Here is a 10,941-nt window from a genome sequence, read left to right on the forward strand (position 1 = left end):
GAGCCATTATTCTATAACATAAGGATGTTGCTTCTGTAGGATATTATTCAGCCATGTAAAAACAAAGTGTATTATTATTAGAGTTAAAATAGTCTCTCATTATGCACAGTTTGAGACCAATGACATAAAAGCAATTACAGTGCAATCAAGCAAAATGACATTGTCGGCAGGTTCCACTTATCATTCCAAAATTACCACATTAGCAGAAGTCAAGCATTTATTAGTGCTACTGCAAAGCCAATCAGATAGTCCATTCATATGGGCCCTTTTGGTGTTTCTAAAGTTGTGCTCACACCTGTGGAGCATGATTAATTCACGGTGAAATTTTTGTTTGCCCTCCCCAAGAAACCCCCCCAACACTGGAGTCAATCTTTCCAAGTTTAACAGAACCCAAACTCACTTTTGTTGAGCCCCAGTCTTTATTAATTTCCTGATTAATCAGAATTTGCATTTTCTTGCATCTTCTTCAATTATCAAAGTGACTGGTAAATAATACCATTGTGAAAATGCCATTGAATAGAATGTTCAGACAATGGTTAGCTCTGTTAACAAGATAAACCAGAAATATACCTGAAAGAATTGTTTGTTGAAAACCTTTCTAAAATAATATTATGTACTTTCAAGATTTCATAAGTATGCTAATAAAAATAATAGTTAACACTGAGTAGTACTTACCATGGGCCAGTCACTATGCTTTACATATATTAGGCTGGCCAAAACATTCGTTTGGGTTTTTCCATAAAATGTTATGGAAAAATCCAAACGAACGTTTTGGCCAACCCAATATTAAGTCATTTAATCTCCACTGCAAAAAGGAGGAAGCTACCATTTTTCTCTTCATTTTACTGAGAAAATTGTTAATTTCCTCAGATTAGTTGGTTTCCCAAGGTGAAATAAATGATAAGTTCAAGTGAGGTTTTGAACCCAGCACTCTGGCTCCACTCATTCAAGCACTCCAGTACAGGGTATAGCCAGTGTAGGGTTTATGTTTATGTGTAATAGCTCCTTAATGATTTATTATCCTATATTATGTCAAGACCACCATTATGGACATTAATTCTCACTGAGGAAAATGTAAATAAAGTAGGTGTAAGAGCTTGTGTAAATGGTGGGTGCTGGGGAAGGGAAAGAGGTGGTTTAGGCCTTGAGCTCAGTTAATTTGGGGGCTTTAAAAACTGTTACAGCTTTCCCTCGGAAATAATACCAATGCATATTAATTGGGAGAAATAATAAAAGTATAAAAAAGAAAGAATAAAAATTACCAACTGTTCCTGCCATTAGTAACATTTTAAAGGATGTTTCATCAGTCTTTCTCTGTATCCTATAGATGTGTTTAAAGAAATTAGTGGAAGTTTATAGTATGGTGGTTAAGTAGAGTCTCAAAAAGAGACAGACCTCTAACCTCAAATTTCTAGACTTCAGCTTCCTCCTTTGTGAAATGGGTATAAACCTAGAACCTACCCCCACTGAAGGACAGGCAGATGTTCCATGTAAAATACTGAGCATGATGCTTGGCATATAGCAAGCACTCAACAGAAGTTAGATATTGTTATTAGTATCAGCAATACAGAGCATTGTCAACTTGCCTTCCTACCCAAATTTAGATTGTGAGTGTTTTCTCACTTTATCAAATATTCTTCAAAAACATTTTATGCAGCACTATTTACAGTAGCCAGGACATGGAAGCAATCGAAGTGTCCATTGACAGATGGATGGATAAAGAAGATGTGGCATATATATACAATGGAATATTACTCAGCCATAAAAAGAAACGAAATTGAGTTATTTGTAGTGAGGTGGATGGACCCAGACTCTGTCATACAGAGTGAACTAAGTCAGAAAGAGAAAAACAAATACCGTACGCTAACACATATATATGGAATTAAAAAAAAAAAGGTTTTGATGAATTTAGGGGCAGGATAGGAATAAAGACACAAATGTAGAGAATGGACTTGAGGTCATGGGGAGGGGGAAGGGTAAGCTGGGACGAAGTGAGAGTGTGGCATGGACATATATACACTACCAAACGTAAAATAGATAGCTAGTGGGAAGCAGCTGCATGGCACAGGGAGATCAGCTCCATGCTTTGCGACCACCTAGAGGGGTGGGATAAGGAGGGTGGGAGGGAGACGCGAGAGGGAGGGCATATGGGGATATATGTATATGTATAGCTGATTTACTCTGTTATACAGCAGAAACTAACACAACACTGTAAAGCAATTATACTCCAATAAAGATGTTAAAAAATAATAAATAAATAAAAATTTAAAAAACGTTTTTAAATGTTTATTAGAGATTTATTTTATTTTTTATTTTTTTGCAATTTTAAATGTTCTGCAGTGAATGTCCTCATAAATAATTCCTTTGTGATTGTCTGATTTTTTCCTTAGGATAAAATTCCAAAAGTGAAATGGCTATTTCTAAGGATATAAAAACAAATACTTTGAGACTTTTAATGATATTCCCAAATTGATGTCCAGAAAGAGTATGTCACTTGACATTATTATCTGAGGTATGAGAACATGTGAATCTGTGGGATTAAAGTATTATGATTATTTCTAATATTGGCCAATTTAGTTTAAAGATGATGACATTTTAATTAGATTTATTTTATACTAATACAATTGAATTTTTTATATGTATGTTGAGCACTTGTGTTTTTCGTGAAATTGCTATTCATGCCCTATGTCCTCGTTTCCACTGGGACTTCAGTGGCTTTCTCATTGTTTCGTAAGAGTGCTTTACATTTTCACTTATTGATTCGTGTATTCAACAAATATTACTGGAACCTACTCTAGACCAATTTTATAATCTTTGTTTCACAGATTATGATATATTTTGTTTTCATTTGCTTTCATGTTTTGTACATAATGACTTTGATAAACAGATCATTTTAATTTTTAGGTAGCTAAAATCTAATGTTTTCCTCTGGTTTCTGACTTTGGTACTAAAAGGCCTTGCCTAGAGTTGTATTATATATTCATCTATGTCTTTCTAATCTCCTTAATGACTTTATTTTTCATATTTAAGTATTTTAACTATCTGGAATTTATTTCATGGTAAGTTATGAAGTAGGAATCTAACATGATCATTTTTTCTTTTTAAATAGCCAGTTACTGGAAATCTATGAGCTTTATTTCTCTAAAATATTATATCAAATACTATATTCTTCCATTTACTAGGATATTTTTCTAGTTTGCCAATTCTCTTCTTTGAATCTGTCTATACCTTCTTGTTCCAGTGTCTTACTGTTTTAATTATTTTATTTAAAAATTATATTTTGATATCTGGGTTTTCTTCCCCCATTATATTGTTTTTCCCAAAAATACTCTTCCAGGGGAACTTTAGAACAATTTTGTTTGAGTGTAAAAATAATCAAATTTGGGTTTTAATTGGAATTAATTTCAAGAAGGTATAAATTAATTTGGGAAGAATGTATATCTTCATAATTTTTATTCTTCCCAATACTAAACATGATGTCTCTTTATTCAGATCTTTTTCATCTTGTCTAACAAATTTAGTAAATGTTATATTGGCCCTACACATTTCTTGTTAAGATTTTTCCAAATTATTTGGTGTTTTTGTTCTATCATGAATGAGATTTTCCCTTTGTAATTTCTAATTGGTTCTTGCCAGCATATAACAAAACAATCTTATTTTTATATTTATTTTTTAACTGGCAACTGTAAGTAGTTTTTCCCTTACTTTTTGGGGTTTTCCAGGTAAGCAGTCTTATCATTTGCAAATAAAAATTTTTGTCTGTTTTCCAGTATTTATACTTCTTAATTCTCTTTCTCATATAATTATAACAAAAACTTCCCCAAAACAACAGTGGTAATATCAGGAGTTCTTGTCTTGTTCTTCTCATTAATTGCAATTCCTTTATTGCTTCAGTATCAAGCATGATAGATTTGGAGTTTTTATTAAAAAAAAAAAGCTTCTTTCCATTTCTCCTTTCACTAAAAACATTTTAAAACCAGAAATTGGAGTTGAATTATATTAAATACCTTTTTTACATCTATCTGGATGGTCATATACCTTTTCCCTTTGCCCTCTTATGGCATGTTGCATCAGTAGATTTCCTAATATTTAAACCATCCTTTCAATTCTGAAATAAACCCCACCTAATCTTGGCATATTATTTCATATTAGATTTCCTAATATTTAAACCATCCTTTCAATTCTGAAATAAACCCCACCTAATCTTGGCATATTATTTCATATTATGCTACTTATTTTTCCCTCACTTTTAAAATCTGCATTTATATGAAGTTATTCTGTCATTTCTTCTGTTATATCCACCAGATTTTGACATTAGGCTCATGCTAAACTTGTTTAAATAAATGGAAAAGATTTCCATCTGTTCTGTGCTTTACAAGATGAATAGAAGAAAAGTAACTGTTCTCTAGATGTTTACTGGAACTTGCTAACAATATTTATGCACATGTGACCTTTCCATCTTCTTAAAATGTAACACTCTATTTTTAAATTCCTCTCTCAATGCCTATGTAGTAAAATTTTTGTGTCACAATCTTTCTTCCTCACAAGTCTGTAACAATTACTCCTTTATCTTCAGGCTTTTGATAGCAGAGAAACCCTGGTGTTTCTCCTTCCTGGTGGATAACTTTTTTAAACACCTGATTATGTACACATTTTTTTTTAACCTTTAAAGTCAAAGTATTTGCCAGGATATGTCTAGTCTAGGTGTTGATCTTATTTACTTTTACCAGAACTTGTTGACCTCTTAATCTGAAAACAATTAATGTTTAATATTTGTTCAGCTCCAGAAAGTTTTTAAATCTATTTCCTGATTATTTCATTTCCTACATCTACTCTGTTCTCTTTATCTGAGATTTCTATTACATGCATATTAGATCTCCTGGCTCAGTCCTTCATTACTTATCTTTTAAATTTTTTCCACATTGTTTTCTTCTCTTTATTCCTTGGAATAAATCCTGCAAATCTGATCTTCATTTAGGCTTTAAATATTACCATCAATTGTTTTTCTTCTGTGCTCTTTTTTCTGGCTCCAGATTGTTCTTCATGACCACCTTGTTTATTTTTGTAGACTCAACAACCTCTTCTCTACCATGTTAAGATCACAAATTTAAAACTTGAACTTTTCCCCTCTATTTTGAACAGTAACTGCAGGCCATAAGAAGACATTTGCCCTGGTTCTACAGCACAGCTCCCTCTTTTTTTTTTTTTTTTTTTTTTTTTTTTTTTTGCGATACGCGGGCCTCTCACCGCTGTGGCCTCTCCCACTGCGGAGCACAGGCTCCGGACGCGCAGGCTCAGCGGCCATGGCTCACGGGTCCAGCCGCTCCGCGGCATGTGGGATCCTCCCAGACCGGGGCACGAACCCACCTCCCCTGCATCGGCAGGCGGACTCTCAACCACTGCGCCACCAGGGAAGTCCCAGCCCCCTCTTTTTAAAGAGCAGTATCTTTTCATATGTCTTATGGATTTTTCCTGTTTGCTCACCCTTAAAGAGGTATCTGTACTTGTTCAGTTCTGGGAAGTGAGATGGATTCTGTCCAAGATTATTTGGATCTTTGTCCAGATCTTTCAGACCCAGATAAAAAGGGAAGTGAAAGCTTGGGATTTAATGTAATTTTCCATTCAGAGTATAAAAACTGAACCACCTGGGTCACTAAGCCAGAGCTAAAGGCAGAGGCAGTCACAGCAGGGAGAACAGTCCTCAGGCTGGCGCTGAGCTTCTCTGTTTATTGAGCAGCCAGGAATTAGCTGTAGCAAAGCCCCGATTCCTTGTTTGGCATGTTTGTCCTCATGAGGAGCCAGATGAAACTCTTTGTCTGGGACAGATGTCTGTGTTTAGGGTAAGCCAGGAACAAAATCATTCCAGGCTCCACTAAGTGTGGCATGTCGCAGGGGCACAGGCCCTCACCTTGTCACCCCATGCCACCACACCACAAATCCTCCTAAATAAGGGAAGGAGAGGAAGTTCTGCTGAGAACTATGTTCCTCGACCTCCCAGGACCCAAGTGGAGAGCCTTGATTCACATTAGTCCACCCTTCACTTCAGTCTCATCTGTCCTACAACTGACAAACTTCCTGGCAAATTGGGCCACGCTTTCATATTTTTCACTATCAGTTTCTAATATTTCTATTTGACTATTTTATAGGTGTGTAAGTGGAACTCTAGGGAAGTGGTAGACTTCTTGTCTGTGTTCTAGTAGTTTCTTTCCAGGGATCCCTCAGTTCCTTTCTAACCTACCCTTAGGAAAGTGCTATTAGACTCTGCTAATGGGGATGGGGACAAAGCCACAAAAATTTTCTTTAAGAATATAAGGGAAAATTACTTTTTTTACTTAAGGAAACTAGCCACAGAATTTTTATACTCTTAATATGGTGATCTTGACAAGCTGTTTTTTTTTCCCTTCTTTCTCTTCTTGATTGAGAGAAATAATGCAGAAAAACTCAGATAAAGGGTGTGGTGGGAACTGCACAGACTTTTCTAACTTGCTGAACTTGCTAAAGACTGAAATTTAATTCATTTCTTCATCCTAAGCCAGTAAAACATATTTCCTCTGGCTGAGACAACAGCTTACTACCGCCAGGTACTGCAAATATGCAAATCTGATTTTTGATAGAATTCAGGCTGAGTTAAAAAGAAACATTATTAAAGTAGTCCAAGTACAAAATTGTTAAAGAAGTGTGAAGGACTGAGAAGGAACATACCCAAATGTGTTTGGCATTCCTTTCTAATTAAAACTTGCAAGAAAACAAGTACTTGCTTGCTTGGCTGTTCTTTTGTAGATTTAATTGTCTTAATAAAATATTGTTTCGGGTAAATTAAGAAGGAAAACTCGGAATCGTGATAGGAATCTTTCAAGCAAAGCCTGTGCCTTGCAATTCACACCAGGAACCAGAGAAGACTTTTCAGGAGAGCGCTGTCAACAGTCATGGCCGTGGAGTAGTAGTGGGAAACAAGCACGGCGGGCCGGTCCTCTGGAGCAGAAAGATGGTGTCTTAACTCCCAGTCTGCCTTCCCTTTGACGTTGCCACCACCCAGCCCGGGGACTCTGCGTCCTCACTTCCAATCCCGTTCTCAACCCTCAGCATCATGACTCTCAACTCACAACATAACAGCTTTTTATCGGTGGGCAGAGTGAAGAGAAGATTGTTAAGTGAGTCTTGGTGAGCAAACTGTTTCAGTTAGTTCACCATCTTCTCTTCCAGGAGCAAGTATTCCCTGAAGCCAGCAGCTAGGTTTTTTAGGTCTGGTCCCAGTACTGTTTGACACGGAGACCCTCTCTCCAGTCTTGCCCCTCTCTTACCCACCTCACATACAGTAGTCAAAGTGCTCACTTCAGAGAACAAATGTGTTCATATTACTCTCTTGGTTTTATTTTTAAATACTCTCTTCATAAATGGCAGAGGAAAAAATTCAGTCCCTAAAGAGTTTCATATTCAAGTGTTTTATGAATTGGCTCCAACCTCATCACTCCTAAGGGGGACTTCCCTGGGCCCTGATGGTACATGCTAGCTAATTCTTGCTGATCCTTCAGAGTGTGATTTCTTACCCCCTTAACAGACCCAGCGCACCCCCCAGCTGTGTTGTGCTGGGATTGAACCCCAGTTATCAGCCTGGCAGCCAGCAGAGGAGGTGGGTGGGCCCTTAAGGAAACCACTTGCCGCCATGCTGGGCGGGACTCCAACGTATGGATGGAGACTTCAGAGGAGAACACAGAGGTAAATTCCCTAGGGACAAACACCCAGACACCCTCATCCTTATTTTCAAGGTCCCAGTTTGCCAGCCAGGGAAAGTCAATGCAACTGATCTGCCTTGGCTGGCAAGTTCCATCTCTGTGGGGAATTTCATTCTAACCATCCAGCCTGGTATCTTACCCTCACCTGTGTCAGCTTTCTCTGCAGGAGATCAGAGCAGATACACAGTAGGTACTATTTGGTAAATAAATGAATAAATGAATGGCACTGAACAAGCAGTGGCTTGGAAAACCATAGAGGTCATTAAAAAACTTAGTTTTGTATTATTTCTAAACAAGACAGAGAATATGAGAATCAATTTTTCTAGAAAAAAGATCCTTTTGTCCTTTATTTTCTCTTATTATCTGATAAATCATAACGCTGAACTATTAAACAGAATGTGTTTTTCATATTGCTTCTCATGTCATTTGTAAAATAAGAAACTGTAAATAGGATGTACAGAATATTACACTGAAATCATTCTACGATAATTCAAATGATCGTAAAATCACAGTTACGTTGTTTAGAGCTAATTATATACTGCTTTCTTTATGTAATGGGCAGACAGTTGAATATGTCCAAATTTATATTTGCCATATATTGAAAATTGAAAGCTTGAAACATTTTAAAGATTCTTTAGTAAGCAAATTGAATCAGCAGAATAAATCAACAGAAAAACATAATTTAGGATTCTGGAAAAGAGTAGGAAGAAGTGACATTCAATCTGCTCAGAATGATATTTGGGCACAAAATCTTGTTTGGTAAATGAGCTATAATTTCACTATCAGAATGTGGGTCTTTAAAAATATCTCAGGCATTAATGTCACCAAGTGAGTCAGCACCAAATAGTTGAGCAAAACCTCAAAATGTGAAGCCCTGACAATGCATCAAAAAAACCCTTCTGACCCAGAGCAGCTGAAGGTAAAAGGGACAAGTGAAAAAGCCACAGTGAGGGAAAATGGCCCCAAAACCTCTTAAATGTTCTACATAATCAGATTATTTGCAAATAATAAGACACTTACCTCTACACTTCCAATATTAAAAGCAAAGGCAATCAATACTCAAAACACATAACTTTCTAATTTTACAGTTTTCTGTTCTCTATGCCCTTAAGATTATCTGTTTTCAAAATGGCTTAAAGATTTAAATACAAGACATGACACCATAAAACTCCTGGAAGAGAACATAGGCAAAACATTCTCTGACATAAATCATACCAATGTTTTCTTAGGTCAGTCTCCCAAGGCAATAGAAATAGAAGGAAAAAATACAAATGGGACCTAATCAAACTTACAAGCTTTTGTACAGCAAAGGAAACAATTTAAAAAATGAAAAGATAACCTACAGAATGGGAGAAAATATTTGCAAATAATGTAACCAACAAGGGCTTAATTTCCAAAATATACAAACAGCTCATACAAGTCAATAACAAAAAAAAACAAACAACCCAATTAAAAAATGGGCAGAAGACCTAAACAGACATTTCTCCAAAGAAGACATACAGATGGCCAACAGGCACATGAAAAGATGCTTAACACTGCTAATTATTAGAGAAATGCAAATCAAAACTACAATGAGGTATCACCTCACACTGGTCAGAATGGCCATCATCCAAAAGTCTACAAACAACAAATGCTGGAGAGGGTGTGGAGAAAAGGGAGCCCTCTTGCACTCTTGGTGGGAATGTAAATTGATACAGCAACTATGGAGAACAGTATGGAGGTTCCTCAAAAAACCAAAAATAGAATTGCCATGTGATCCAGCAATCCCACTCCTGGGCATATATCTGGGCAAAATTATAATTTGAAAAGATACATGCACCCCAATGTTCATTGCAGCTCTATTTACAATAGCCAAGGCATAGAAACAACCTAAATGTCCATCAACAGATGAATGGATAAAGATGATGTGGTACATATATAAATGAAATACTATTCAGCCATAAAAAAGAATGAAATAATGCCATTTGCAGCAACATAGATGGACAGAAATTATCATACTAAGTGAAGTAAGTCAGAAAGAGAAAGACAAATATCATATGATATCACTTATATGTGGAATCTAAAATACAACATAAATGAACTTACCTACGAAAGAGAAAGACTCACAAACACAGAGAACAGACTTGTGGTTGCCAAGAGCAGGGTGGTAGGGGAGGGATGGATTGGGAGTTTGGGATTAGCAGATGCAAACTATCAATATTGTATATAGAATGGATAAACAAGGTCCTACAGTATAGCACAGGGAACTATATTCAATATCCTGTGATAAACCGTAATGGAAAAGAATATGAAAAAGAATGCATATATGTATAACTGAATCACTTTGCTGTACAGCAGAATTAATACAATGCTGTAAATCAACTATACTTCAATACAATAAAATTTTTTAAAAAAGATTATTGTGTCTCTGTGGTAGAAATGCTGCTTAACGTTATTCTACCATGCATCTCTACTCAAGTTCAGTAACATCACGTTGGTAGCTTGAAATCAGCCATGGTCGGAGTGTCTACATCACAGAAATTGGTGAACACTATAAATTGGAGTTTTTTCTTTGTTCAGAGAGCAGGTGGTTAAACATTCACCAGCACACCCTGGCAATAGTCTTCCAGGCCCTAAAAATTTGAGAAAGGTCTCAGTCTTTCCAGATCAAGGACTGAAACACTAAATATTTTGGAATCCACACCAGCTGACAGATGACGTCTGAGTTCACATTAACAGTGTTTGTATAGGCGCCCTCTTCCGTAATTCCTGGAGCCAAGCATTGCAGTGTGCCATCATCAGAAAGAGTGAAAATTTTGATCCAGCAATTCCACTTCTGGATATTTATCTGAGGGAAATTAAAGGATATCTGTATCTCTATGTGCACTGCAGCATTACTTACAATAGCCAAGACATGGAAACAACTTAAGTGTCCATCAACGAATGAATGGATAAAGAAGATGTGGAATATATATGAATATTATTCAGCCATAGAGAAGAAGGAACTCCTGCCATTTTCAACAACTTGGATGGACCTTGAGGACATTATGCTAAGTAAAATAAAAATGGACAGAAAAAGACAAATATCATATGATCTCACTTATACATGGAATGAAAGAAAGAAAGAAAGAAAAAGAAAGAAAGAAAGGAAGGAAGGAAGGAAGGGAGAGAGAGAGAGAGAGAGAAAGAAGAAAGAAAGAAAGGGAAAGAAAAATGAAATTCATAGATA

The sequence above is a fragment of the Delphinus delphis genome, chromosome 3, assembly GCF_949987515.2.
Source record: "Delphinus delphis chromosome 3, mDelDel1.2, whole genome shotgun sequence".
Taxonomy (NCBI): Eukaryota; Metazoa; Chordata; class Mammalia; order Artiodactyla; family Delphinidae; genus Delphinus; species Delphinus delphis.